The sequence below is a fragment of the Sphaerodactylus townsendi genome, linkage group LG01 (assembly GCF_021028975.2).
Source record: "Sphaerodactylus townsendi isolate TG3544 linkage group LG01, MPM_Stown_v2.3, whole genome shotgun sequence".
NCBI classification, from domain to species: Eukaryota; Metazoa; Chordata; class Lepidosauria; order Squamata; family Sphaerodactylidae; genus Sphaerodactylus; species Sphaerodactylus townsendi.
The window spans coordinates 147,012,746-147,021,005 of record NC_059425.1 but is presented as its reverse complement, the minus strand read 5'-3'; positions in this window follow the sequence as shown (position 1 = coordinate 147,021,005).

The window sequence follows — 8,260 nt, the reverse complement described above, 5'->3', positions numbered from 1 at the left end:
ATAGTGGCTAAGAGCCATCAATGAACCTATCTTCCATGAATTAATCTGATAACCTTCTTCAGCCTACTAAACTAGTGGACCCCACAACATCCTGCAGCAGCCGACTCCCTGAGCCAATCACTCTGAGCAAAGGAATACTTTACTTGCCTGTCCTGAATCTTCTCTCCATCACCTGCTTGTGTTTTCTAGCATTATCAGAAAAGAGGGGGGGAAATTCCCTATCCACTTTCTTCTAGTATATATAGTTTTATTAACATCTGCCCAGTTGTTTTTTCACAGAATGCTTTAAAATTGATTTCCCCCACTGTTGTGCTTATTCTGGGTATTACTTGTGGGGCTTCCAGGGCTTTTCCCTTTGAACTGTCTTGATGCAGGAAATTGTCACCACCCCCTCTGACAAGCCCAGTGACCTTGACTACGGAGCCTTCAGCGAAAGAACCTGATGAGCAGAGATCAGTGACAGAGAAGGACCAGAGGTACCAGAAAGGGCTCAGCAGATACAGAGGTGCCTGCAGATAATATTTTAGCCTGTTATGTCCTTTTTTAAAATTCACAGCTGAGCTGCTGTACAGGTCAGCTCCAAAAGGGGAAGGGGTGTCATGATCTGTGCTAACACAATGGAATGAAAGCGGGAGGGGTTGGTGTTGAGATTGGCATCAACAACAAACGGTGCAGGGAGAGGGCATGCAGATGTTGTCATCAGCTCCTCCCACACAGTTGGGGCATCTTTGCCTGCTCCCATGTGGAAGCAGCCTAGGTTAAAATTCCCATTCCTTAGCTGGTTCTTTTAGAGAAGGTATCGCAATCCCTTAACCATTCTACTTGCCATTACTGCACTTTTTCTTGTGCTACAATATTCTTTTTCAGATACATCACTCAGAACTGGATGCAGTGCAGCTATTACACCATGGATGGATACAAGGACATCACAATACTGACTGTCTCCCTCAACCAACACTGCCCCTGCAATCAACCCTATAGAAATTCAAGGCAAAAAAGGCAACAGTAATCACAGACCTTAAGTCCTCTACACAACACAAAAGAGATCATAAGTCTTTTAACAAATAAAATGAGCAGAAAGTGAAGCCAAATGGATCCCTATCAAGGGAAAGTATGCTAAGTAGCAAAGCCCCAGCCCCCAGCCCCTACCCCCCCCCAAAAGAACCAACAAAGGACAGCACTTTCCACCAGCACCAGTTGACTTCTCCCTCTTTCCATTCCTATCCTTTGTTGTTGTTTTTTCCTTTTCCTAATGGTGACCCCACAGGGTTTTCAAGGCAGAGGTGGTTTCAGAGGTGATTTGCCATTGCCTGTCCCCACATCATGAACCTAGTATTTCTTGGAAATTTTCCATCCAAATACTAGCCAACCCTGCTTAGCTTCTGAGATCTTTTTTTAAAAAGCTGATCCCCACAAAAGCCCCCAAAAGAACAGGAAATGACCAGGAAATTATAGGAATGGAAAGTGGGAAGTGAACTGGTGGTGGTCCAAAGTACATTCAAGTTACAGCTGACTCATGGTGACTTCATGAGATGTTCAAGGCAAGAGATATTCACAGGTGGTTTGCCATTGCCATTGCCTGCCTCCCCCCTCCCCCCACACACAAAAAAGTAGGGGGGGAAGTTCAACTGTAACCAAATGCAGCAACACAACAGTAAAAGCAAAGAACCCACTGATTACACAAAAGGAAATGGGTTTTGGGGCTGAGGCTTTCTGGTCTCCCTCCCCCACAACTCACCACCAGATCCAAAGAACAAATGAAAAAAACAAAGAAAATTTTAAATAATGATTAATAAACAGTTGACGATCTTCTCCAGGTAGGCAGACAAGAAGGTTCCAATTCAGCTCCAATTGCCAACTCATGGACAGCAGCAGCAGACCTCCAGAGTGGCAGCACATTCTAGTATCCTCACTGTAATGAAGTCTAGCTGCACCCGGGCCTGCTTTTAAGCTCTTTGCCCATGCTCAAGAGAAAGAAAATGGGCTTATCAAACAACTGCTGTGATTGGGCAAAAAATATGGCTCCCAAAAATGTACAATCCTATTTACCTGTGACTTCCTACTTCCCCCTGAAAATAGGGGGACAAGGTTGTTGAACACTACATTTAAAGTCAAACAACTCCCCTTCCCTTCCCTCCCCTGCATGCCACCCCTCCCTCTCCTCCCCCTCACTCCACTAGGGTGTGTGGGCCAGGGCCAGATGCCGAGCCCCTTCCCCTTCCCTCCCCTCCCTTGCATGTCACCCTTCACTCACACCCCTCACATTTTATTTTTCCCACACAACTTCTAACAGCTCTTACTTTCCTTTTTGCCGCTGTTGTGATTGTGATTGGGCAAACTGTTTTGATTGGGCAAACAATTCAGCTCCTTCTAACATGCTCTTCTATTTGTTTGTGAGAACTTTTAAATTTATTTTATTGGATTTGATACTCTGTCCATCCCGGTCAAAGCCTCATCCCCTCCCACCTGTTTCCCTTTTCTCCACAGGTGGGAAAAGGACAATCCTACACAGCTTTAAGAACATAAGAACATAAGAAAAAGCCAGCTGGATCAGACCAGAGTCCATCTAGTCCAGCTCTCTGCTACTCGCAGTAGCCCACCAGGTGCCTTTGGGAGCTCACATGCAAGATGTGAAAGCAATGGCCTTCTGCGGCTGTTGCTCCCAAGCACCTGGCTTTAACAGCTCCTATTTGGCATTCCTGATTAAACTCATCTTGGGGGAGGGGTTTTTTGGGATTGGGATAACAGTCTATGCAGGGGAGATTCTCCAATATGTATTCAGCCGAAAAAATACTAGAAAAATATTGGTAAAGTCTTTTGGGAGTATTTTTTTGGCTCAGAAATACTTAAATGCACAACCCTATTAGAACAAAATGGGGGGAAGGGGGATTAGGGCCTTTAGGGTTGCTGTGGGAGGTGTACATAGGAAAGTTGTACTTCATAAGTGACAGCTTTCATGCCCTTAGAAATGTTGTTCTTGACCCGATTTGTGCAGTCAATCTGCTAGGGATAGGCCTCATTATAGGCCTCATTCTAGAGAATTATTTCAACTTTGATGATGTCATAAGGTTTTATGATCCAGAACCCATCTTGTTAGCATGCTCCCCTCTTCTGGTTTCCTTTTGAATTTTATCTGGAACACTGAAAGAAAAACTGTATCCAACTATACATTTGCAGTCCAATCCAGAGTCCTGGGGCGGCTAGGGATGGTGCCTCTGTGGTGGTGCCCCAATGCCTTCAAAGGGCTTTTTGGGTGTGTGGGGGGCAGGGCAAAATGCAAACCTGGTCATATCTGACTGATCCTATCAGCAAGCATGAACTCCAAGTCACTGGGTAGCCAACTATATTTAAAAGACTGAGAATGATTGTACAAGTGGGGAGAGAGAAATAATGAAATCAGATTGGGTGAGGAAAATGTGCAGTAGCAGAAAGCTAAATGGGGTTTATGTTACAAACTTCATTAAATTGGGGAGAAAGAGTTTACTTGAATAGGTAGGATCTGGGCAACAGCATGGTGTCTGGGCCTGAGTTTAAAGTAAAAGGGATGGTGGCAAAAGGAGAAAATAAAATAAACTATTGTGCCCATTCATTTAAGGAGAAGTTGGGAAAGTGTATGTGCAGGGAGGGGGAGTGTATCAGAGCGGAGCTATCACTGCTTGGAGGTTAAGATTGATGTCACACTTATTAGAAACTTTTAACACCACATCAAGGTCAGAATGGGAAAAAGAAAGCGTGTAATAGTCTGGAAAGCAGAGATAATTGACCGGGCATAATTAGGCAGCTTAAATGCTTTGCGAAGAGTGCAGACAAAACAGAAACCAGTCAAGAAGCTAATTTATATATTTTTTAAAAAATGATTAGGTATATTGAATGACTATATCCAATAATGCAAGACAGAAATAAAAGTGTGAATAAGTGACGTCAGTGAAATCTGGATGCTGAAATGAAAGGACTACCTTACCTGCAAGCGCGCCCTTATCCTATGGCTATTTGTGGAGAAATATTCTGTCTTGGCAATGTATGGATTTTCTCCAAGGACTGCAGCGCGCTGGTCTTCACTGTAGAATCTCAATCTCCAAACCTAACACTAACTTCAAAATTTGGAGAACACACTGAGCCTGTCGACCAGAAACAGAAATCATAAAATGGTTTTGTTGATGAACTTTGGAAATGAAACAAATGGACATGCAGCTGTGTATCTTTCTCACACTTTTAATTTGCTGAAGTTTCTGCTTGATAATTTTTTTAAATTAAAATAATTTTTGGCTTGCTTATCTCTATATAGTGGTAAAAGTCAAGGTAGAAGAATATATTGGAGGAGATCATTTTCCAATCTCCCTCAGTTTCCATGCATCCAGAAATAGACACCTGAGTCACAAGCATAGGTTTCTGCTGTCCAGTAACCAGAAAACTACATACTGCACCCAATGGTCTCTTGCCGTTGAGGAGGCAGTAAACAAATTGTTTGACTCTCAAGAGTTTCAGGAAAGAGAGGAAAAACTACTGGGTAATTTAAAGAATGATTTTATTTCTCTTCTATATCTTTGAGACTGTAAACAGTGTGAATTTAAAAGGAAGCATACATTGGGAGTCCTTAAGGAATTGCTGAACGTTAAGGACCAATACAGAAATTAATATCCAAGAAGAAATTAGAGGAAATGCATAGGGCATGGGATCTTTTGATCACTGCAACTGACAACAAAGATTTCAGTCTCTTCCAGTCACTGACTTCCAGGAATTTGAACAGAAGATCTTTCTCTCTCTTTTGTATCTCTACATCTGAATTAGTGGTATTCTTTAAGAAAATATTTTCTTCCAAAAACAGTACTCCATATGAACCGACCCCTCCTGATCTCCATATTTGGCCAGCCATCGCTGAGCAAATTATCTCTATGTTCAAGCATCGAGAACCAGGAAAGACTCCTGGACTGGATTTAGTCCCAATAATCTATTCAAGGCTAATCCAGTAAAGTGGGCTACAATCCTATCTTTCTAATCTTCTCTGAGATCAACCTCTCAGGGAACATGCTGTCAATTTGGAAATAATGCATCATAGTTCTAATCTTTGAGAAAGGCTCCAAAGCAGACCTAAAAACTAGCCTTCTCTCATCAGTATCAAAGCTGTACTCTCCATACCTGCTTCTCAAATTAGAGGAATTGATAACCTTCAATAATATATTAGAATGGGCACAAATAGGCCTTAGGAAGGCCTTTGCCTCTTAAGACCATTGTTTAATTCTAGGCCACAGTTGAAAAATATACCTTCCCCAAAGAAGTTAAATGTATGTCACGTTTATAGATCTTAAAAGTCTCAAAATTCCCATACTTGGGCATTGTCTCTGACTCTAACCTTAATTAGGAATCCTATCTCAAATTCATAACAAATAAAATCAAACATTTGATGATAGCAATTGAATATTTAAAAAAATCTTTTCCAAATGAAGCAAATATTTTCAGGGGAACTGCAGGTATTTATCATGAAAATTGTTCCACAACTGCTTTATGGAGCCTCAATATGGATCCTTTGTGCTCGTGAGAATTTAGATCTGTTCTTGCAGTTTTTACAGTCCTTGCAGAATTACAGGGACCCCAAGATGTGTGGAATATTTGGAATATACTTCTTCAGGTCTTCATTATGCAGACCACATACCAAGCAATCACACAGCATCTCCTCTAGTGTGCCAAAAGTTGAGCAATGTATTTCTGTTGAGTTACACTGGTTATATTTACAGAAAACGTTCTAATGTATTCTAATGTAGAGTGTTGTGATTTAAAAATGTCTCTTAAGATCTCTCCTAATAGAGTATTAGCAAACTGACAATACCATCCAAAAGCCTCAGTGGTAGGATTCAGCACAGGTGCAGCACTACCCCACCACCACCCAAAGAGCTCTCTAGCAGTGCAAGGAGGAAAAAATGCAAACCCCTCTCTTGCAGCTGAAAAGCCCTCCATAGGACTTTGCGGGGCATTAAGTCCAAGGGTTGGGGCGCTGTGCTCATGGCCCTAAGCTCAGGGTGAGAGCTGACTAACATTGGCTCCGCCCCTGAGAATGCCCTGGCCTCCCCCGCCCCCTCATGCTCGCATCTGATTGGGATACCAGCACAGTCCCACCTTGGCCCAGACTTCCAGGTTTTGCAGTGGCAAGGCTGAGGGGTGAGGGCTGCCAGTTCACCCACCCCCTCTATTAGGGTACCTCAGGAAGGGCAAACATGACAGCTCAAGGCTGCGTTTCACACTCCTCCTGTAAGGGTGGGGGTTAGTTTCTGCTCTTTCTGCCTGGCCTTGGCGCATTCCTCGTTCTGGGCTTAGAATTGCCCAATTCTCTCAGTAATATTCACCCTGTATTTCATTCTAGCTTACTCAAGCGGGCTCCAGATTCAGATGCTTGGCACGACCCAACGGAGGTTCCCCCGCCGGTGATCGTTGATGGCCACAAACACTACAAAATCGACGCTATTCTGGATTCTCGTTACATACGCAAACGTTTGCAATATTTGGTGTCCTGGGTGGGATATCCCTCGGGCCATAATCAATGGGTGTATGTTGAAAACATTGACGCCCCCCCTTTGATCGCTGCTTTTCATAAGGCTTTCCCTCATAAACCGGGGGGAGAGGGGGCTTTCGTGGATGAGGCGGAGTGTAAGGGTGGGGGTTAGTTTCTGCTCTTTCTGCCTGGCCTTGGCGCATTCCTCGTTCTGGGCTTCGTGCCCGGGGTGGTTGTGGCCTTAACCTTGCTGTGATTATCTTGTGTGTTTGAAGCTTGTTTCTGCTCTGTCGTGGGAAAACTGCTGGGATGTTTGGGGGAGGTGGCTGAAGGTTCCGTAAAAGCGACACCTGAAGCCCGGGAAAGTCAGAATCCGCATCCCGTGTAATGCGATCGTTGAAGTTTATGAAATAAACGTACTGAACTCAGTTCCTTTGTTTCGAGTCCTTTGAGGTTCCTTACACCTCCTCAAAGCCATTTCACACACCCTTCTCTGAATGGGGCTGTGAGTTGGTGCTAAGAGAGTCAGGCCTAAATCAGAGTTGGCTCCCCTAAACACAAGACACTTCCTGTCTGGGTCTTAATGCATTAGATGCTATGTAAAACTCTAGTCTAGATGTGCAGTTTCTCCACTTATTGGGGCATGCAAGGTTAATTTCTCTGGGTACCCATATCTCACAGTTTTGCATAACTGACCTAAAATGCATGCAGCTCAGGATATTTCTTAGGCCAATCATGTTTAACTTGTGCCTTCTACTGTCCACAAGGAACCTTTTTGTGTAATTCAGAAAGATCCCATTCTCTGCATCAAAGTCAAGTAACAAAAACACATGGCCACACAGAACATAAATAATCAAATAGTACCCTTGTTATAACTACAAAGTGAACATCAAAAGGGAACTTTTAGCTGGTCTGTCTACCAGTAAGAGACAAATTGATTTCGAACTGAATAGTGAAACTACTATTGCAAAGAGGATACAAAATTCCAGTATTTCCTAGTATGGCAAGCCAGAAGGACCAATACACTACAATACACCATGTTATTATGTGCTTCTCCTTAATTTATTGGAATAAAAACTTAATAGTATTTTGGGTAAATCACAGCGTATTCTTGTTGACAGACAGAAGCCTGGCGTATTCTTGTTAATTCTTTAGCCAGAGGGTTTTCCATAAGGAAGCCTGTCTGATTTGTGATAATTGTCAGAATCGATTGTTCATTTTAACTTAATGACTACAAATATCATGAAGACAGATAAAGTATAAATAACATGACGAAATTAAATTTATTCTTCTATTCTGTAAAAGTAATTTCAACAACTGCACAGCACTGTTGCATCCATAAACTCAAGAAAGTTTCCCCTCAATTTAACATTTTAGTTGTAGGAATTAGGACGTTTATACACAAGAGCCTGCATTGCTGCAATACGGTTTTAATTTAGAAGCAGATGACCATTCTATCACTGTAAGCCTTTTCTCGGATTTATAGAGTAATAAACCTTATGCTGCTTTAGGGATGCTTTCAAAGGAGAGAAATGAGGGACATTAGTGGAAATGCTGAGAATAAGTAGTTTTGAATATTGCTGTGTTTGTTTCAAATGTATAATATCTTGGTGGATGCATCTACATATTATCTCGTTATGTATATAGATCAAGGATGGTCAGTCTTTACGTTTTGGGGGGATAGGACACTAGATAATGGTATTAAAGGTGGACATGTATTTTACCACATCATACAACCATTCATGGGACATAGTTATGGATAGAAATCTAATTTAT